This window comes from Aphelocoma coerulescens, chromosome 11 (genome assembly GCF_041296385.1).
Source record: "Aphelocoma coerulescens isolate FSJ_1873_10779 chromosome 11, UR_Acoe_1.0, whole genome shotgun sequence".
Taxonomy (NCBI): Eukaryota; Metazoa; Chordata; class Aves; order Passeriformes; family Corvidae; genus Aphelocoma; species Aphelocoma coerulescens.
The window spans coordinates 18,795,163-18,817,649 of NC_091025.1; the positions used below are offsets into that span (position 1 = coordinate 18,795,163).

General features: G+C 43.1%; 1 long non-coding RNA gene across 9 annotated transcripts in view; it reads right to left on the minus strand.

Moving 5' to 3' along the window:
• Positions 1 to 22,487, minus strand: part of LOC138117134 (uncharacterized) — a 48,256-nt gene that overhangs the window by 21,820 nt on the left and 3,949 nt on the right. The window contains exons 2-3 of one of the 9 annotated variants that reach the window (XR_011154540.1): positions 6,232 to 6,265; positions 5,989 to 6,080 (exon numbers count right to left, since the gene is read on the minus strand). The exons of 5 other annotated variants lie outside the window; for them this stretch is intronic. This is a non-coding gene — a long non-coding RNA (uncharacterized lncRNA). Of the gene's footprint in view, positions 1 to 5,988; positions 6,266 to 19,150; positions 19,508 to 22,487 lie in introns of all 9 variants that reach the window. 3 more of the 9 variants (XR_011154537.1, XR_011154538.1, XR_011154536.1) reach the window with 3 other exon arrangements.

Here is a 22,487-nt window from a genome sequence, read left to right on the forward strand (position 1 = left end):
GAAAAAAGAATGTAGTTATAATAATGTCTCATTAGTAGGTTCCTTATTTACTGGGACATTCAGCATTTTAAAACACTTTGGATAAGCAGCAATCAGATTTAACACCGTGGTGTTCAAACACCAAGGGGAAACACGCTCAGGTTTAAAATCTAAAGATGATTTTTACTGTGGAGGTGCTGGTGAAATGCAGATCTTTGAGGGAAAAGAACATCACCTACATGCACATTTTTTCCCCTTATTGATTGTTCTCTCTTTGGAGAATTTCTATAAAGTTTTTATTCAAACTTGTATGAAACACTAATTTTAATAAAAGAAAAACCAAACCCCAAAATCACCCACCTCAGAAGCAGTGGTTCAAAATTCCTGCCTAAAGCCCAAATTTTATTTATCTATTTAGAGACAACATTCATGTGCAGACACATGCATTAGAGAAGATCCTTTTCCAAGGCATGGAATGCAGTACCTTAGGTATTTAATGATTTCCTTGGCAGACTTTAAAAATACACCACATTTACTTTCTATAAATGTTATTAGACCATTCAAAATATCTGACATTTCTGCAGACACCCATTAATGAGGTACTCCAGCGACTAAGATTCATGTTAAATTAGTCCCCTCAAAGAAAATTCTACACTAAATACAGAACAAATAATGTCTTACACAGAAGAAAAATAAATAAACAATGCTTAAGTGGAAAGCATTTTATTCATTTGCTTTCAAGCCCATTTCCTAAACATTAGTATTTGTATCAGTAATGTTTTATGACTCACTGTGAATATAACCTGCATTTATTGTTTACTCAAAGGTAGTTTTCAAACACTTTTGATCATCCTCAGATCAGCCCTACTGGGAGCATGTCTGAGGGTGCTAAAGACAGACTGGAAGGATGAGAGAGTCACTGCAAGCCTTAAATCCAACACCGACACTTGGCTGAGCCCTGAACAGCAAACAAATGTATTTCCAGATCCAAAACTCTCCAGCCTCTCATCCACTGAGCATTGCAGCAAATTCCTCCCTTCCACAGAGATGAGATCTGAGAGCAGAGCAGGAAGGGGAACAGAGAAGCACCAACTGGCCCAGCTGCACCCTAGTGGAGGATTCCAAATCATTCCCATTTCCAAATAGAAATCAGAGCTCAAGCTGAGGTTGGAGGCTCAGGCATTGGAGAGTAGGGAGTGAGGAGCTATTTCTCACCACACAGAAGTGAGTGAGAGGCCAAAAAGCCAATCACACCCCAAAACTCAGCACTAGGTGTGCTGTGTGTTACTAACAGCACACTGAGACCCCAAAACACCCACCAGGCTGGGCTCACTCCCTTCTTCCAAGCCAAGCAGTTACCAGGAAACTAATTCCAGCTGGAATCCCAACTCCTCTGCAAACCTGGGTTGGAACCTACAAGTGGAGCTGGGTCACCTGCTGCTCTAAGGCTCTCCAAGGCGGGGCTGCACCCAGAACATCCAGGAACATTTTTTGTCACATATTCTGGTCACCTCTGCACAAGGAAGACTCAATAACCTGTTACTTGCTGCACAGAAAATCCACTTCATGCACACATCCCTGAGAGCCCTGGCCCAGGCTGGGGGAGAATATTTGTTTTAAGACATAATTTAGAACTACTCCTGTGTCTGACATGTGTGCACCTGTGATCCTGGGGCTATCAGGGCCCCCTCACTTTTACCCAGGCAAATAAAAGAAAATGTTATGACCTGGCAGGTGTTGACTGAGAGTTTGTCAGAAGAAAATTATCATGTTTTCCCCACATACAGGGAAGATATTTTAAGCACATCATATCTCAATTAGCCAGACAATTCTGACACACACAACAGGTCTGATACATAGACAAAAAAGGGTCTATTTTCACACTGAAGTGGAGAACTTCCCCTCACACCACCTGTGCACTGCAGAGCACACGCAAAGAACTTTGAAACAATTTTCAAAAATAAGAACAGAAACAGTTCACGTTTATTTTTTCATATAAAAATAACATCTCTAAACAGCTTGTCACTGCTGCTGAGAAGAACACATGAAAAAATATTCAGTAAGATGAAAAACCAGCATTGGAACCGGTACCCCCCGATTCTGACAGTTCTACACTTCAACCAATCTTTTCCACAACAACAGCCCCAATTGGAAGATCCAGTGGGAAGCCAAATTAATGCCTCTCATGGCATTAGGACTGGAGAGATTTTTTTTTTTTTTTTTTTTTTTTTTTTAAATAAAAGAAGTCATTTAAGTAAGTATGCTTAGATGTTATAAAGTCCAATTTCTCTCAGCTTGGAAACCTGGAAGTTCTGTGTTCTTTTTAACCTCGCTGCAACATATCCGTATTGACAAAGAAAGGGAAAATCTTAGCATTTACTTAAGGTATTTATCTCATAAATCAAAGAAAAACAAGAGCCCTTTTACCTCCTGGAATATCTGTGTCAGCCCCCCTCCACCCCTCACCTTCCAGTCCTCTCCTGAACCCCACAAGATAAACACTTCAGCAGTTAGTGAAAGTTACCCAATCCACAGTATTTTGGAAGGAGGGACATTGCTACCCGTGCTCCTGAGGCTCTGCCAGTGAATGGGCTCCTTGCCTCCTCTGCCTGGGACTGTCAGACTGGAGCCACGCTGCCCAAAGTGACCTTGAGCTATGGGCAGAGGTCGTACAAGTTCTCAAGAACAAAGAATCATTTTATTAGAAGCTCTTTTGCTGAGAATTGTGTGCATTCAGCAGCACCTTGTGAAGCTTTTCTGCTCCTACCAGCTTCATTATCATTTTCCATGCCTACTTTTGGGACTAAGGTCATCAAGGGACTGCCTTCATTATCTGCCAGCACTTAGCACTGGGATGTCCACCCACGTGCTGCACTTTCAATGCAGTGCCACAGGATTTTTATTTTGCTTTTTTTCAGAGCAAAACAACATTAGTGTTTGTACCTCGCAAATATTATATCCTGACAGAGAATATCCATCTGCTGTAAGCTGCCAGCTTTTCTCCCCCAGACATCTACCACACTTCTGAACCCATTTCAGAAAGTGCTCAGTGTTTGTGTGGATCATGTTTTATATAATGACCACAATAACTGTGTTTATGCAAACAGGAGAAATTTTCCAGGTAGAGGTAAAATATGTCAGGAGAGTGGTACAGAGCAGGGTCTATTTCTGTCTTTTCCCACCAACAAAGCCCACATTTCCTGGGCAGAATGACAGCCCCTCCCTTTAACACAAGCCAGCTCTAGTTTGTAATAGGGATCTGTAAAAGTTGTTAACCTCCAGGTCACCTTCCACACACAGAATCCATAAACTGCTTTCTAAAATAATAAAATCACACTTGCACAGGATGTGCACTCAACATATCAATGCTATGATGTAAAATAACTGCTACTTAAAATAGATTTCTGCTATTACTATTTCACCTCATTATTAATTACTTAATTGCAAATATTTGGTATTTCACTTCATGGCAGCAAACCCCAAAATCTAAGACATCATTTGAGAGCAGCATCACCTTCCAGGTATTTGGAGGAAAATCTACATACTGAATGAAAAAGATTTGCTTTTTCTTTTCTTTTTCTAACTGTTTCCCTTTCAGCTATCATAAGCAGGAAGCTTGCAAGGCACAGTATGTGAATTATCTTGAAAAGAGGCTGTCGTCTTAGGTTTATGGAAATGGAATAAATCTCCAGCTTAAACAGAACTAGAATAATGACTTCCTTTATATTCTTTCAGCATAGCTTTCAGAGCAAACACAAATCATCTGGGTGATATTTCAAAATCAAACTGAAATACAGGGTATATGTTGCAGTCATCGTATATAGAGAGGCTTGTGCTGTTCTCTGAAAATACGATTAACCAGGTTCAACAAGTGAGCAAAGAGCCGGTTACATAAATACAACTTTCCCTGCAAGTTGTACTTGCTCAGCTGGGCTATTTACACCGTCTGTTAGAATTGCCATTTCCCTGCCCACAGCTCAGCAACGGCGCAAGGCTCTCAGGGCAGGCACAGCAAACGGGGCTCCAGAATTCAGGAGCTGACAGCTACTAAAACAGATCTCTTGTGGCTCTCAGGATTGCCTATTTGAGACAGAATTGGTTTAAAATAGCTTCCTTTTATTTGGGACAACATGCTGATTTTCTTCTGACAAACTCTCAGTCAACACCTGATACCACCTTGGGTACTTAGGTACTGACAGAGCACACCCCAACATCAGAGCACGACCCTTTTAGCTCCTTTAAGGTCTGAGACTTAAAATCTTCAAAAGAGGCTGGGTACTGAACACATGGCTCAAGTAAGGATGAGTGTTGTGCTGCTTTTCCAGAAGAAAAAAAGTACTTTACTGCAGTTCAGTTGCACAAAAACTACAGAACAAGCCTTGGATTACTGCTATTAGAACACATCTTTAGGAAATGAAAAAGCTGTAGGATGCAAAGATACACAGAATAAGATGCCTGACAGCCAGTGGTGCCTCCCTGTCCCTCAGGACACTCTGGTCTCTGGGCATCCCATCACCAAACATTCAGGACAAGCAGGAGACAAAAATTCCCTCCCTAGTTGTCCCTTTTGTTGTCATACCAGCAAGACTTCTGGTCCTTGCAAAGTTGGACTTTTTGATTCAAAATAAACAAAAATAATATATCTTCTGCATATATAAAAGAGATTACAAATAGCTGCTTAATGAACCACATCCAGCAGTCCATAATTCCCCATTAAGAGCTTAATAAAACCCACTTATCTCAAAGTGCTGGTTTACAGCCTAATCTCCATGTGATAGAGACATAACCAAAACTCCTCTGGTAAACTCAAAAGCTACACCACCCTCAAGGTATCCCACAGTAGTGGGACTGTACTTACAGCACCAATTCTGAAAAATGTCATTTAAAACATATTTTCAAGAGAACACTTCCTGCCACTTTAAAGATTACACACTGAGGCATTCTCGGTGCTTTCCCACTCAGAGAGAATTTGCATTGCTTGAGGTGATTTCCACTTTGAAGAACTTTTAAATCACTGAGGAGCTGTCCCTGACAAAGCTTTTTACATCTTTGGGTAACTGCTTTCCCTTTGAGAGTATTCTTGTTATTGTGTAATTCCCCTTTTGAAGATTTGCATATTGATGAAGGAGAGCCTTTGAAGATTTCCACATTGTTGGGACAGGAGCAGCCCTTTGAAAAAAGCTCCCATCGTGGAAGACCTACCCCCAAAATAGTGTGTATCAACAGGCTATTACCCTCTCAAAAACAGCTTTGTTGCTGTCTTCATTTAGTGAGATATAACGTTCCTTCTTAATGCAAACAATTCTCTCACTTTGTAAAGCTCCTGGAAAACAGATTACAAAAAAATTTAATTATTTGTCTCCAGAAGTTCTAACAAGAATTACCAAAAAGGAAACAGGGAGCTGAAGCAGTGTTACCAAATTTTTCCTGCCAAACGATAATTGTGGCACACATGCACCAGTGCTGGGGGGGAGAGGAAATGCCCCACGTGGGCTCTGGGCTGGGATCCTTCAGGACAGCAGCACTAAAAGCCTCTCACTTAGGCAATTTTGCCCTAAAACAACCAAATGTTGAGTTTTGGTTGTGTTTGGGTTGTTGGGGTTTTTTTAAGACACTTTTTTACTTAGTCAACCCAACCCATTCTAAACCACCAGATTTTAGCATGAATGCAACAAAATAATTTGGCAAGCTTTACTTAACAACCAAATTACACCCAAAACCCAATTTGCAAGATGCTTTCCAGTTCCAATTAAGCCCGAGTGTCCACCAGCACTTCCAAGTGGAAGAACAGCCAGGAAAAAAAACTTGTTTTTTAGTACTTCATAATGTAGCTAACATTCTGCACACAGCAGTTGAATCTTCTGGCTCGCTTTGCATGCCAACAAATAGAGCAGTCACTGGTGTAAGAAGCTTTTTTTTATATACTGTTGTGGAATTCTGAAGTATTCATTTAAGAAAATGCAAGAGAATTCCCAGGAAATAACAAAAATATTAATTCAATGTACATACATATCAATGCATTGCACCAGCCTCAAGTCAGCACAGCCTGAAATAATTCAAAGTTGGCAACAGGAAAATCTTCTGAGGAACCCTTGAGTATCCTGAGGTCAGAAATAGCACAGCTGATGTCAGAGCCACATTTTCAAAGTCTTCTAAAACCAAATCTGGATGTTTTCCTTAACAGAAATGAGGTGTTTTGCAGCCATTGGCTCTGTTGGATATTGACAACCTGGAGCTTCTGTCCTTCCATACCTCCTGAAGTAGCAAAACAATTTTTGCCACTGTCCTTTTGAGAGGAAAAAAAGGACAAAAGTCACTAATGCAGAAGTGGGGAGGGGAGGCGGAGTAGAAGGAGGAACAGCTTCATCAAGAACGGGAGGGATTGAAAGAGTTTGATCTGTTGATTCAGGAGAAAATGAGGATTATGATCTCAACTGAAGCAAATATCCTGGGCAGGTTTGTTCATAGCGATTTTCAATAAATCACCACAGTTGTAAGTTAATTGCTACGAAAAATAACATTATTTCTTCCATGCATGGCCATGAGATCACTTTGTTACTGTAAGCATGAGCTTGGCTGTCAGCAATAATTTCCTGAAAGTCTCTGAAGGTTTCCTATTGCAGTACAAAAGAAGTCATTCTTAGGGAGCAAGGCAGGGCAAGAGCAGGGAGAGAAATGAGCATTAACAGCCTCCATTCATTAGCAGGAAGCTGTTAAAGGTTGGCAGTGATTAATCAGATTAAGTAACTATTGACCAGCCACAATTAAAAAATATTTAGTGGCCTGTTCTAGAAAGCTGGAAGGAGATATTTCATCTGTTCTCATATAAATTAGTTTCCTTGGTTTAATATAGTATGTTTGACCTTTAAACCTAAAATCAGGATTTTTTAGTACTATCTCCCCAAGTTCATGTCAAATTATTTAAATACCAGTTTTTGAAGACCCCACCCATCACAAGCTTGAAATGAGCTCCTTGAAGAGATGTTCCTGTGTGAAGTTTCAGTCTCTTTTTCCCCCAGCATCTTGAACTTCCAGCCTCCACAATTTCTCACCCAGATATTTCCTCATATTTCAAACTGACACAAATATAAGATTAGTTTTAAATGGCTTCCCACCAAAGTTAAGACTGCTACATAATTTCTGGCAAACCAAAAATTGGGTTTGTAATAAAGCCTCTAAGCAAGGTAGAGTACAACAAGAACTTCTGGAAATGCTCAGCAGAGCTCCAGTTTTTCTTATTGGATCTCATCATTCAGGAAGCAAGCAGATTTCTGGATTTCTAACAAAATACTCCTCTTCCAAGAGAAAAAAACCAAACAAATAACCAAAAACCAAGAAACCCCCCAAAAAAAACAGACAAAAAACCAAAACCCTCAAAACCAACAGCAAAAAAAAAAAAAAGAAAAAACAACCCAACCAAAAAACAAAACAAAACAACCCACCAAAAAAAACCCCAAATGAAACAAAACCAAACAAAAAAATCCCCATGAAAAAAAACCCAAAGCCAAAAAAAAACATCCCCAAAATTTTTGAAAATACACATTACAGGTAATTTTGGCCCTGACAGCCAGTTGAGGTAGCAAAAAGAACATTGCTCATCCATTATGCTTCTATTCAAGTTTCAGCTCAGGCACATTTCCCCAGTGGGGGCACAGACCTCTCCAGGGCAATCTGAGGTTCTGCTGCAGCCCTATGACCCATAGGACAAAGCTTCTCAAAATCCTGGGCAGCTGCCATCAGCATGTCCCAACAATTCCTGGGCAGAGATGGGTAAAACACCCCAAACCCACAAATACCACTGAACACAAAACCCAAAGAGGCGTCATCCAACCATTTTATACTGTGCCTGTTTCAGGGGAAGGAGAAAGCCACCTTAGTGAAACCTAAAGGCTCCTCCTTGGTCCCCAAATCCAAACAGTTATCCCCAGTGCAATACACCTTACAGAAATCATTGTTTACTCACTTCAGCCCAAAACCATCCTTCCAGAAACACCTTGCCCTTCACCAAAATTCACTGCATCATGTGGCACGTGCTGTCCTCTGAGGAGAGCAACACACACGTCCCTAAAGCACTACAGATACTGCTAACATTAAACACTATGGCCTTGAAAATGTACCAGTTCACACTTGAGTCACTGGTTCAGTGTTTCAATTGCAACAGCTCCAAAAGTGCCTGCCCCCTCACAGAGGACCATAATGACATCTTCTGGCTCCTAATTGCTATTAGTCATCTTCAAGGCAGAATGTATCACTCACATCAGTGCCAGAGAGCCTGAAATATGTGAAATTAGGCTTCACTCACTCCAGCAAGGTTTGCAAATGGTACACACTTTAAGATTTACCAGGTCCCTGGTTCCAAAACAAGCACTACTTCTAAAATATAGGTTCTGGTTTAAAGCACCCAGGGGCTGAGACCTCTCTGAGATACTACCAGAGTGTATAAAGTGCTTCACAATTAACAATAAATGTGCAAATACTGGGACAGCCTTCCAGGAAAGCTGGACCTTCTTCAAGAAGGAACCCCCTGAATTGCTCCAGGTTGGGGCAGAGGGGCTGGGAAGATGCCCAGAGGAAAATGACCGGGGGGTGATGGTGACAATGGCTGGACATGAGCCCAGGTGGGCAAGAGGCCCATGGCACCTGGGTTGTGCCAGCCCGTCCCCTGTGCTGGCACTGCTGAGGGACCTCGAGGGCCGTGTCCAGCTCTGGGCCCTCATGGCCAGAGAGACCCTGAGGGGCTGGAGCGTGTCCAGGGCAGGGAACGGAGCTGGGAAGGGGCTGGAGCCCCAGGAGAGGCTGAGGGAGCTGGGAAAGGGGCTCAGGCTGGAGCAAAGGAGGCTCAGGGGGGACCTTGTGGCTCTGCACAAGTCCCTGACAGGAGGGGGCAGCCGGGGGGGTCGGGCTCTGCTCCCAGGGAACAGGGACAGGAGGAGAGGGAACGGCCTCAGGCTGGGCCAGGGGAGGCTCAGGGTGGACAGCAGCAGGAATTTCCCCATGGAAAGGGTGCTCAGGCCTTGGCAGGGGCTGCCCAGGGAGGTTTGGAGTGGCCATCCCTGGAGGTATTTAAAAGTCATGTGGATGTGGCACTCGGGGACATGGTTTAGGGGGTGGAATTGGCAGTGCTGTGTTAATTTAAGATCTTAAAGTCCTTTTCCAACCTAAGCAATTCTATGATTCCCAGAAAAATGTCCTCAGTGCTGCTGTATCCCCAAGAGTCCCTGCTGCAGGCAGAGCACGCTGACTGTCCCTGCTGGCAGTGTCACCTGCAGAGGGAGGAAGGAAGCAGCTGGATTTGTCTGCATTATGGTCAGCAGTACAGCTCTCCTCACTTCTTACTCAGATGCCACCAGGTCATGTATCATGTAGATATCTATTTTCTCTTTAAGGTACAGCTTTGTGATGCCCCAGATGCTTTCAAACCTCCTCACACACCCCATGTGACGGGAGATGTGGATGCACCAGTCCTGTGGTTTGGATTAGGTGTGTTGATATCTATTTTCTCTTTAAGGTACAGCTTTGTGATGCCCCAGATGCTTTCAAACCTCCTCACACACCCCATGTGACGGGACATGTGGATGCACCAGTCCTGTGTTGTCACAGAGAATGCTTCAAGTCATGAAACCTGGAAACAGTTTTATTATTTGTTATCCCAGATACACTTGGAGATCTTCTCCCAGCTTGCCTCTCACATCCAGCACCGCATTGACAGAACCAAAACTTCACGTGCATGTTTCTTAGCTTTGAGTGACGCACGTGCCAGAAAGGTTTCTTGGGGTCACAGTGGAACTTACACAGGGATCAGTGACAAAATCACTGCAGGCAAAGTGCTTCACTGTGGAGAACAAGAAATTCCTCAGGTTTTTGTCTGTTCAGGAATGACTGAACTGTGAGTATGCAACATCCTATATTATAAATGTAGACATTTGGCTACAAAACACTGACAAGTTTGTAGGTGTGTTTGATGCAACCACATTTTTCATGGAATTGAGACATTTTTTTGGCTCTTCTATTTCACTAAAGAAACCCAAACAAACGGCACAAAAGGCTTCATTCCCAACAAATATTCCAGCCAGTAACCAAAATGAGCATTGCAAGACCCAGCCCTTAGTTTATGCTTAAAAAAACAATTATTTGGTATAAATATAGATTTCATTGTTTTCACCCTGCTTCCTTGCTCCCTTTAGAAAATGTAAGGCCATGCAAATAATTATTCACACACAAATCTCCTCTCCACACAATTACAGAATAATAGAGAATTCCAGGTTTATTCACACATTTGCTTTTTTTTCAGAGCCCACAGGCCAGCAAGAAATGAAAATATTTGAAGTTAAATTAGTTTTGTGCTGACAACTCATAAATTATGGGCCTTCAATTTGAGTTTGGGTGACAGAGAATGGCACCTAACCTTTCTGCATTCCTATTCCAAGGCAGAATCATCCTGAAAATACAGCCAGAGCAGTGAATTGCCTCTTGCACTGAAAATCAGGTGACTTACATTGCTTGGGACTGAGGCACAGCTTAACAAACTATTACAGACTGGTATCTTTGATTTTAAATTAAATGTCAAGCACAGTTACACAGCAGTGGAGTACCCTGGGCTGTCTGGCAAACGTGCAGCATATTGCATGCAGAACGTAGGGAGATAAGATAGAGAAAGCCAGCCAACCAGAAAAGCTGGGCTGCAGGAGGGATGAGCCCAGAACAGAGACAGACAAGCCCTGCCACTCCAATTTCCTTCAGTGCCTGGCTGTCACTCGGCCCCTCTGAGCCCAGGGAGTGAAACTGGCACAGAAGGGAAAGGGGATGAGCTCAGAGGGGTTTGCATGGAAAGGAAAGATTGATAAACATAAGGAAGAACCTTTGAATTTGTGTTACTGAACAACTTGCTAAGAAAAAAACCCCAGCAAAACTAATTTGCACACAACTGACCTGATGTTCCTGTCTGTTGCAACATCTAAAAGTTTGTGTAGAATGTGTGGTGCCTTTAGCATACGGCAAGGAAGGTCAGCAGTGCCCTTATCTACGGGTAGGAACATCACCTTTAGAAGCCCAAAAATCCATGATGCCATTTCACAGTCACTAGCAGGCTACAGGGCAGCTCAGCACCAAACCCCCCACACCCCCCAGACAGTGCTGGGTGTCTGTTCCCAGGTGTCACCCGGGGGCTGCAGGGACCCCTGTGAGGAGGGAACAGAGCTGTGCCATGTCAGACACTGCCAGTGCCACAACAGCCCCACCACAGAGTAGGGACACTGCCCAGCAGCGAGGGGGAAAACAAGAAACAACCCTGAACACACCTAAAAAAAAAAATCAAAGGAGAGCCCTGTTATCTGTCAGACAGAAGAGACATTTTGTACAATCCCAGAACTGTTTGGGTTGGGAGGGACCCTAAAGCCCATCCAGTGCCACCCCTGCCATGGGCAGGGACACCTTCCACTGTCCCAGGCTGCTCCAAGCCCCAATGTCCAGCCTGGCCTTGGGCACTGCCAGGGATCCAGGGGCAGCCCCAGCTGCTCTGGGCACCCTGTGCCAGGGCCTGCCCACCCTCCCAGGGAACAATTCCTGCCCAATATCCCATCCAGCCCTGCCCTCTGGCACTGGGAAGCCATTCCCTGGCTCCTGTCCCTGCAGCCCTTGTCAATTGTCTCTCTCCATCTTTCCTGCAGCTCCTTCAGGCCCTGCAAGGCCACACTGAGGTCACCCCAAAGCTTCTCCTCTGCAGGCTGAGCAATGCCAGCTCTGGCAGCCTTACAGACTCCAGGAGAGCCACATTATCCCTTGGATAGAAAACAGATTTTATACAACAGACTGCAAGTGGGGCAAAGCTGGCCTCCAGACAGTGGCAACACCTCACCTTACCAATGGTCCCTGTGTCTTGTCACCCATCACCACCAAAACCAGGGTGTTTCTGCCACCACTGAAGGCTCCACTTCAGTGCACAGTGGGAACAGCTGTATTTTGGCTGCTTTATGGCATTTAGATTTCCAGCCTTTGTTAAATCTTGTTGAACATATGTGCCAATAAGTACATATTATTTGAGCTTCAAATAACAACCAATAATCCATCCTCCTGATGGCCTGGCTCTACCATTTGTGCCATCTGAAGTTGTCACGTGAAATGTTTTATGCAAAGATAAGTCCTAATAGAGAGTGATACTGAAAGAAAGTTAAAAACCTGGTGTCATTCTCCAGGCTTGTGTTGGTGGGTGCAATGGGGGATTTAATCAGCCCACCAAATAGAAATGAAAGTTTCATGTGGTCGTGACTGATCCACACAGATTTCACTCTCAAGAGGCAACAGAGCAGTTTAAAATTTTGAAGCATATGGCTTTTATAGCTACAGTTAATTTGGGATTTTTTACTATGAAAACATTTTAAACACCTGTCATTTTTAACTTATGAAGTTATTATCAGGCTCAGCTAACAACAGAATACTGCATATTACTGCAGTAATTAGTAACCCATTTTCTCCAAAGGCTGAATTTTTTAAGAACATGACAATAAGCCCTTTCATCTTCATAGACTTTCAGGATCCAATATCGACAATTTCATTTGCAGAAGACACAGATGACAACCTGCTGCCTCCTCACCTCTGCCTGACACAGCTGCCAGTGCCTTGAGGATGCTCAGCCAGGTGCTGAGGTGTTGCTTGTTCAACCCCTGCAGTTTCTAACTGGAGTCAGGAGCTATGAAATTTTCATACTCAAGATTAAAGTAGTTTTCCATGTTTCGAAGAAAAGTTGATAAAGGACTCTTAGAACTCTCATTCTACTCAGCAGCAAACAGAAGCCCTTTGCACTGCCAACCATCCCTCCATTGGGTGGAGTCTCCTGTTCACACCCCATGATGACTTTATTTTAACCCCTCCTGGTCTCACCACCTTCAGTAAAACACAAGTTTGCCCGTGGTGGAGATGTCTGAGCAGCAATGTGCCTTACTCTGCTTTAGGTATCCTGCCTTACATTTGCAGCCATAAATTATAGCCCATATAATTTACTGTCTAACACACCACTGCTGTCTAATTGCATTGACCTGTGTAAATTAGATCTATAAAGTCTATTTCTGGCTGCTAGAAAACATTTCAGAACTATTACCATAACATTCTTGATTTTTCAGAAAATATCAAACCCAGAAACTTTTTCTACAAACCTCCACTGAAACTGCCAAAGTAGAAGGAACAACATTGACTTTCAGTGAGGGTTGGATGCACCATGGGGCAGCCACCTGTAAACCATGGAGAAAGTCCAGGTAATCCTTGGGGAAACACACAGAAGTAACGTGGTATTCAATGACACTGCAACAGAAGCAATGTGATATTCAGCATAGATAAAGGGGAAGGAAGCTCTTTTACCCGAGACTGAAAAGAGAGCTGAAGTCAGCAGCAGGTTGACTTCCTACTCACCAGAAGGTTTCTCTTCCCACTGCACACTGAGGAGAAGCCTTGGAAGGGATCCCAAGCACTTTCTGAGAAACATTTAATTGAATAACTGCTTCTGACACAAGGGGACCACAGAACTGACAATTCAGAGATGGGAGTGAGACTGACAATTGCTATTTGTACCTGCTGTCTATACCTAAAGGCATTCCTTTAAAACTGTGGTACCAGCAGTAAAATCAAGCAAATGTACATGAAAGTCAACCCATCTTAATTCTGAAATACTTTAAGGCAACCTCTGAGGATCTTCTGATAACAAATCATGTTCTTCCTCTTGGCAAGGGGGCACCATCCCTGTAGGAAAACTTTTGTGCATCAGGGAATACTGGGAGGTCACTATGAAGGGAACATGAGGCACTGAACAAATATTTCAGGATCAATGCACCTTCAAATCATTTCTGAAGTAACCAGGATATATTTTATGAAAGAAACTCATCCAAGTCCCTTCAGACAGGCCTCTTGCTTCAAGGGAGAAGAAAATTATCAGTTGTAAAGGAATAATAAATCTAAATAATCCACTGCTAAACAGGGGGATCCCATGGGCAGGAACACCTTCCACTGTCCCAGGCTGCTCCAAGCCCCAATGTCCAGCCTGGCCTTGGACACTGCCAGGGATCCAGGGGCAGCCCCAGCTGCTCTGGGCACCCTGTGCCAGGGCCTGCCCACCCTCCCAGGGAGCAATATCTCCCAAATATCCAATCTAAATATACTCTCTGTCAGTGTGAAGCCATTCCCCCTTGTCCTGGCACTACAGGCCCTTAAAAAAGTTTCTCTCCATCTTTCCTGCAGGCTCCTTCAGGCACTGGAATGAAGTTCAGGATAGGTTATCACACACTGGCTTGTTTCACTCCCCTTGTTCAGTCCTTCTTCAGTTTTTAATTCTCCTGTAGTGTCGTTCTTCAGATGAGCACATCAAGAGGGTGCAGGAAGTATCTGCATCTGCTTATTCCCACCCCTAAAAGGGGGTGAAAAATTTAACACACTGATCTGAGAAGCTGAAATGCTGAAAAGACTGCTACATAAATCCAAATTTTCTACCTATCTTTTTTCCCCCCAAAAAAGTCAATATAATGATTTTCCTTGAAGCAAACAGAGCCCAGCCAGTTAGGGGATAAAGACTTTACCCTTTTTAAGTTAACACCATTCAACTGCTATCTCCCTAATAACTCCTGGCTATACCAGTGGCTCCTAGATATATACACTTAATCCTGCTTTATCCAGCAGCCTTGGCAGCCAGCAGCATTTTGCACGGAAGTGCAGGCCTCTCCTCTCACTGTGGTAAACAAGATCAATAACTTCTCATTTCTTACAGGAGCCAGTGTCAGGGCACACCAAAGTCAGACTTTATTTACATGTGAAGCACTGACTGAAACCATGAGGACTCTGGATGTGCTAATTATCCTGCCAGTGCTGCACAGCCCCAGTGGAACCTAAACACACATCCTGTTAGTCCATCATCTGATTATCGGATCTACCAAGAGTAAAACAAGTATTAGAGAGACTTGAAAATGAGAAATTTCACAGAGTAGCAAGAGGCAGCTGTTGTTCAAGTCCAAAAGCATAGCCTAAGTGTACAGTAAATTTATTATCTTCTATAAATCTAGAGTTAAAGATTTTAGTAAAGCTTTTCTGCGCTCTAAAGATTAAATTTTACATTTACAACTTTATTACATGGCGGTGTGTTCGAGATTGCAGCACACAGACTGGTCTGAGGGCACAAGGAAGTTGTTTCATGGTAAGAAGAGGTTCATAAGGGCTCCCCCCCACATATGAATTGCAAAATCACTTCCCACATGTAAACAAAGGAATCCACAATATTTATTCTGCCCCAAGGATGCCATTTCCAGGCAGTCAAAAGAGAAATCCTCTTGCTTTAAGAATAGGAGAGGTTTGAAGCACACACTCCAGTTTGTTAAGGACATGCTGACGTGTTGGCCACAGCAAGGAACACAACACAAAGGGATGTAAGACAGTTTCCTAGAAAAAGGAAGGATTCTATTGTGAAATTAAATGAGGAGGTAATTATTCCAGTATCTTTTGTTTAATTTGCTTCAAGATGAAGCCCATAGTGGGAAGAAACTGGTGTTTAAAACCTATTTTCCCTAAATAAAATCCCTTACAGGAACTTGAGAACAGCTTAAAACTGTGCTGACAGTTTATAGAAGCTGGATTGATTACAGGCAGGGGACTTCAAACACCCAGAAGTTGGTCCTACTGATGAAGTAGATTTTTAAATTATTTTATTATTGACTCATTGGTCAATTAAAACATCTTTACTCTGCATTTTCTGCCTGAAAATAAAATCCACTTGGGAGCCATAGGATGTTCTGAAGCTAACAATTAGCAACAAGAAACTTTTCAAGTGTCTATAACCAAGTCTTGTTTTCAATTAAGAAATCCTTAATGAGGCAGGTTCAGGGGTTTTTTTGTTTTGGTTGGTTTGTTTGTTGTTTTAGTTTGATTGTAAGGACGCTGTTCCTCCCACCACTGCTGTCCTGCTCACCACCAGAGCATTAGGCTGGACCACATTTCTGCACAGAAAGTTCAGCTACTTTGAGGACTAATTACAATTTTCAGGCTGAGAATAAGTTTCTGTTACTTTCAGTAAACAGCATTTCATTCTTTAGGGATGACATATCATTACAGAGCTACATCTAAAGGTTAAAATCCGAGCATGCTGCTGGAAATTTTAAGTGGTGTCCTGAAAAGCCACTGTCATTATTTCTCATGTCTTCCCCAGCCGCAAAGGATGGTGGACAGCACAAATTAAATGTTTGCTGAGAGAAAACCTTCTGAGATGAAAACAAAGCAAGCAACAAACTATAGATGGTTAGCCAAGAATTAATTGAGCATGCCCAGCAGTGAGGCTGGAAGGCTCCTACCCCTCACTCCACAGATTGCCCACAAGTCAGGTATTTCTGGTGTCCAAGGAATGCCCAGGTACAGCCCCCCTGTGCCATGCGAGCAAGACACATTCTGCCAGCTCTGCCCCTTTCTTTTCTTTGCAGTGCACATTTTATTGCAATCTCTTGCAGCTGTGTCCTTTGCCATTGCTCCTGTATCCAACACACTCCAGACCCTGCAGCAGGAACACCAGGAAAGGGTGGGCAAGTATTACCGCAGGCCTGGTTCCTACGGTATATCACTGTGTCCCGCAGCCATAGGGAGGAGGAGGAGGAGAAGATCCAGCAGGCAGGAATTGTGCAGCAAGATTGATCTATTTAATTATTTTACAAACTCTTTTATAGACTTTTTTCTTCATAGCCTAATTGGACAAAGAGCCAGCCACCCCTTGGGGGTGATTGGCCAAAATCCTAAAACATCCATTGTCAAAATATTTTTCTACTATACCATAAACAAGACTTTTCAAGGTTGCAGGTGTCTGGGTTGTTTACATTCCCTGCCACATCTTCTGTGAGAGAGAAAAGTCTCTCACGGACTTAGAAAATAACAAGAAAATCCTTGCTAGCAGCATTTTTGTATCTACAGGCAAGCACATGGAACTTCTGGGGGATGACCGCAAAGGGCCGATCTCCTCCAGGAAGGCAAGACAGGGACTCCTGCATGAGCTGGGTGATGATATGGGATGTACTAAACAGAAAATAACACTCAGCCAAGGACTGTATTTGTCATGCTACACAGAGATAAAATCCACCAATCATCTCATCTTTCCTGCCAAAATGAAGTAAAACAGAACCATCTTCAACCATTGTTTCGCACCAATGGGTGTGAAAGAAATCCCAAAGCAAATCAAGAAACCCAACTTTTTCTCTATTGTCCTCTAGTTCTTTAGCTTCCTTGGAAATGAAAAAAAATAATGATCTGGAGCATATTAAGACTCTAAAGAGCCAATCCAACCCCAGCTGGGTTGAACTTCAGCTTCTCTTCCTTCCACAGAGAGAGCAATCGATTTAAATACCTCTCCACCTCTAACAAATGCATCCAAGGCATAATTTATTTGATAATAGTTCCCCTATCTGAGGGATATATTCCTAAAACAGGTATTTAAAGCAAACCAAACCTCACCAACACCCCTACACCAAACACCACCAAACAGTAGCATAGGGGAGTATGGAAAAAACCAATTCCATTACTTCCTTTAACATTCTGCTCCAATCTCTCTTTTCCTTATTAGCTGCTTAACATTTAAGCATCCTTAAAGCCCCACAAGACTGCTCCATTTTAGCAACAGGCTCTTTAGACATTGGAAAATGTTCTGGGGAAGCCTCGAGTGTGTTTTGACACACACTGAGCCAGATAAAATGATTCTGCCGCTTGTTTACAGAACAAGTGACAATATTATTTCGAAGTCCTGGAAGAAGTGATAGACAGCTGGTAGCCTCCAGGGAGCTCGCGGACTTGCAGGAAGAACAGCGTTTTGGCAGCACCCTCCAAGCTGTGGACACGACTGTCACCTCCCTGATGGCTCTCAGCCACTCCAGGCTCAATCCAGACCTCCCATCACTGCTTCAAAGTTATCCATGCTCGGCTACTTTGAGATACTTGCCCTTTCTTGGGTATTTTTAACTCTTAAATCAGCCCCATTATTGTTTTTATGCTCTGTTTAGCATTACCCCAGCGTGGCAGGAGGTTTGGGCTTGTTCATGCAACACATAGGTGGTTTGGGACAAGGGTTTACATCAAAAAAACACAGAGCTACTGAAGCGACTCTGCAAGTTACTGCTGCTGCTCCAGAGAAACTTAACTCTTGCATTTCAGACTCACCTGGAGGTTTGTGTGCCTGCTTTGAAAGGAGAAAATAAACCCAATAATTGCTGAGCTTTTGAAATTCCATTTACACAGCCCAGTATCCCAGAATTTGAATAATGAAATAAATAATTGCAACATTTCTATTTCAAAGCATAAAGGGAAAGCAAAGAGCTGGAGCCCCATCGGAAGGCCTCCAAGTCAAATATAAGAAAGAGCTATCCAGAAAAAAAAATTTTCCTATACTGTTGTAAAATACAATAAATTGTTTCTTTCTGGAAATAGCAGAGGAGCATTGGGTAGAGGTACATCAGCAATGCAACGACCCGTGTGATTTTCTGCAGTGAGTCACGACATTTCTGAGAATTCAGCTGCAGCTGAGGCCCTCAATTCCACAAATGCAAATTCCACAAATGCAGATCTAACCCAAACCTGCACACAGCAGGTGTGTCCCACCTGGACCACACATGAAATGCTGTGCAAAACAAGGACTTCTGAGCTCAGCTGGAAAAACATCCATTCCTACATTTTCCTTACTTTTAAATGGGTAAAAACTTTTATAATTCCTGGAAACAAGAGCCATTTTTGTCTCACACTAATCCTTGTGAAAGGTGGCAATTTAAAACTGGAGCACATTTCCATTGCTCCCCTGAAATGTGACAGAAGATAGCATTTGTTTTTCAGAGCGTTCACAGATTCACTTGACTATATTTTTCATAATTTTTAATTTCTTTTTTTAAACAAAGAAGAAACATTCTCCCTCGACTTCCTCACATGCAAACCCAGTGACATATTAACAACAAGAGCCATGCCAGCCCTTGCTCCTGTGAGTGGGACACGTTTTCCCATCTGTAAACCATGAGTGGTTCTTTAGATCCCACAGACAGGAGTGGATTTTCAAAGGACTTTACTGGAGCACCTAAACCAAGCTGGACAGATTTTGAAAATACTCAGCAATCAACAGCTCTTGTTTACAATACTTGACAGTTAATAAGCCTGGAGACATTATGAAAATATTTTGAGAATTTACCAGATCCTTATGTTAGGACCATTCTCTGTCCTTTGCATCAGTTGCCCTTTCAGCTCCTCAGCAGCTGAGCTGTCTCTTCGTGCTGGTTTCTCCTTGGAAGCTTTTGTCATGAAACTTCTGTCAGCTTGGAGTCATCCACGAGCCAAGGAGGAGGAATTCAGGTTCACATATTGCGGTTCTGTCATGTCTTGATGTTCTTTCGCTCGTTAGTACATCCCTGACACTTCACAGATATTCCCTGGCTTCTCCCCAGGATGATCTCACGGACCTACCATGGAGTTAAAAGCTGATGTATTTTGCAGATCGTGTTTGGTGCCGCTACCCTCAGGCAGGAAACATGGACAGAGGACTTAACTCCTGTTTGTGGGTTTGATGTACAAGGAAGTTTGTTTTAGCGAGGCTGAGACATGAGTTGGAGCACAGGAGTTTGAGAAACAGGACAAGACCAGGATAAAGAACTTTGGGATATTTACAGTCTCTCCCTCAACCTCGCTGCAATTCTTTTTCTGAGGCTAAGCCTCCAACTACAACTATATTCACATTTTCCTTTCCCTCCTGTGCTGCCCACACGTGCTCACTTGTGTACCCAGTGCTACTGGAGTTCCACCAAAGCCTTCCAGGGACACAGCCACGGAAGGAAACAGAACTGAACTTCATAAATTGAAAAGTAACATAAATGTAAATTAAACCAACTAGGAAATACAATGAGTGAAAGGAATTTCTGAGCTGGCAGGACCCATCTTTGTTAATACAGAGTTTCTAACCTGTGGCAGGAGGCAGGGTGTCAGATGAGGTGGGGAACAGGACAGGTTATGTTCTGTGACTTGGAACAAAGATTTCAAACCCTTTCTACTAACGAGCTACACACACTCTTGAGACACACACATCAGGTTGCATTTAGACATGACTTAGAAGGCAGATTATATTCAAATAACCCTTATCTTAGGTGATTTAAAGGAAAACTAAGGAAAAAAAAACCAGGGTTTTTTTAATCACTATCAGACGCCATAAGCAAAAGCAACAACGTCACAACCAAATAATATCAAAATATTCTGGTTTAAACACACAAAGAAATATTTGCAGCCATCAGTAGAGAATTTAATCTGAAAATGCTTCATGTCTTCATCTTCTGCCCACTCCAAAGCTATTGCATTCCAAGGAACTCTTTGCTTCAACACTTCTTAATGGTTAAATAGCATAGCTTAGGAAATAAAAGTTTGTAAAATAAATTAAAATTTTCAGAAGGTAATTTTCAAACAGTGGCTAAAACTACATAGAGCAGTGATTTTCAAAAATATTCTTTTCCCTCACTTGTCTTTCATTCCATGAGGAACAGGGACAAAAGGGGAAAGCCAAAAATCAAAAGCATTAACCACCACAGGCAGCATTCAGCTGATTAAGGACATAAGAAGCCCTCACCATTTTCTGAAACCTTTCCATGTTTTGGTGTCTTTCATCCTTGAAAGCCAAATCCAGAACTTCTCTGAGGTTAAAGCAATCCTGCCAAAACATCTCGAGCCAACGTTACTGAGGTATGTTTGAGAGCAGGAAGTGCACTGCAGCATTTCCAGCATTCCGTGTCTGGAAAGTGTGTTCAGGCTGGCACCCCCATTGCAACAAGTGCTTTAAGTGTGCAACAGGCCAGGAAAGCTTCAAACCCCTCAGGAGTCCTCTCCTTCTGATGCTGCTGCAACATTTTTCAGTGCATAACACATTTCCCCCGCTACATTTGTGGGCATAACACCAGAAGCACAATAAGCAGCTTAAATTAATTGCTGCTGTTACTGTTAAAAACAAAGATCTCTCCGTGTTACCCAGCTTCAGCTACAGGAAAATCTCCCCTGTTTTGTGAATCAAGTAATATTGCTTGATATCTTTTCTATCCTTTAGTCATTAAGGATGCACAGATCAAAGCTGCTTTATAATTATGTTTTAAAACTCACAGCGCTCAAGGGAAGAGTTGCTAAAGATGCCAAATCTCCTGAGCCAGCATTCCTGCTGCCACATTGGGTCCTCTCAGAGGAGGATTTACACATTTTAACATTTCCTTGTCATGCCAAGAGCTGTTCCTCAGGATATTATGACCTAAACTTGGTGTACCTTGGTTTGCCCCTGGCCTGGGACACTTTGCCACAGGGATCCAATCCCACCACATCCAGGATGGAGCTGCAGCCTGGGCACTGCCACTTCCATCGCTCCTGGTGGTGCTGCAGCTTCCAGAAACATTGACATGTGCCAAGCTAACCCGTGTTCCACAGCTCCTTTGTCTGTTAAAGGCATTGTTTGGGAGCAGATACGGGAATTTACAATGGATAGAACTAGTGAAAACAGATTTTCCTGGTTACATCCACATTTAGACTGGAAAGAGAGAAAATTTCCCATAGAGGACGAAAGATGGTTGAGCACTGAATACCAACACAACTTGTAGTTCAAATTCTCCCACAAGTGTATTGCTGCCTTTATTCAGAGATCCCTATTCCACCTGAAACACTGCAAGAAAGATTTTCATTCCAATAACTGGTCTGGAAGAGTTTGGCACTGGAACCCAGCAGCAGTGATCAGAGAGGGGCAGGGACACACAGGTGGAGCTGTGTTCATCCTCCCCTGGGGATCACGGGTGCTTCCCATGGACACACAGCAAAGTGGCCCCGGCAAATCCTGGAGATACACACCTCCAGTCCCAGGGTGGTTTGGGTTGGAAGAGTCAGAGATCATCCCAGTCCACCCCTGCCATGGGCAGGGACACCTCCTACTGTCCCAGGCTGCTCCAAGCCCCAATGTCCAGCCTGGCCTTGGGCACTGCCAGGGATCCAGGGGCAGCCCCAGCTGCTCTGGGCACCCTGTGCCAGGGCCTGCCCACCCTCCCAGGGAACAATTCCTGCCCAATCTCCCATCCAGCCCTGCCCTCTGGCACTGGGAAGCCATTCCCTGGGTCCTGTCATTAACGTGACACCAGGAACAAGCTGGGTTTTTGGACCTTAGTAGAGAAAATGAGATGTTTTTTTCTTATAAAACACTGTGAATTACCTATACTGATGTGCAGAGAATCAATGCTTTAGGAATCATTATGTTTCACACCTCCAGAAAATCTTGGATCTCTTTAGGTATTTCAATTTATTCTGGGGTATGACTCCAGTATCTGACTTGCCAAATTGTGCTGAAGTGTGTGTAAAATCTGACCTTCTTCAGACTGTATCTGATCTCCATAAACACTGCACAAGAGACATCTTCCCTCTGTTAAGGGACTTTAACTCCCTGGTTTGTTATTTATTTCCCTATAGCGGAAAAACCCGGTTTAAAAAAAAAAAAAAAAAAAAAGAAAGAAAATCTTTTACTA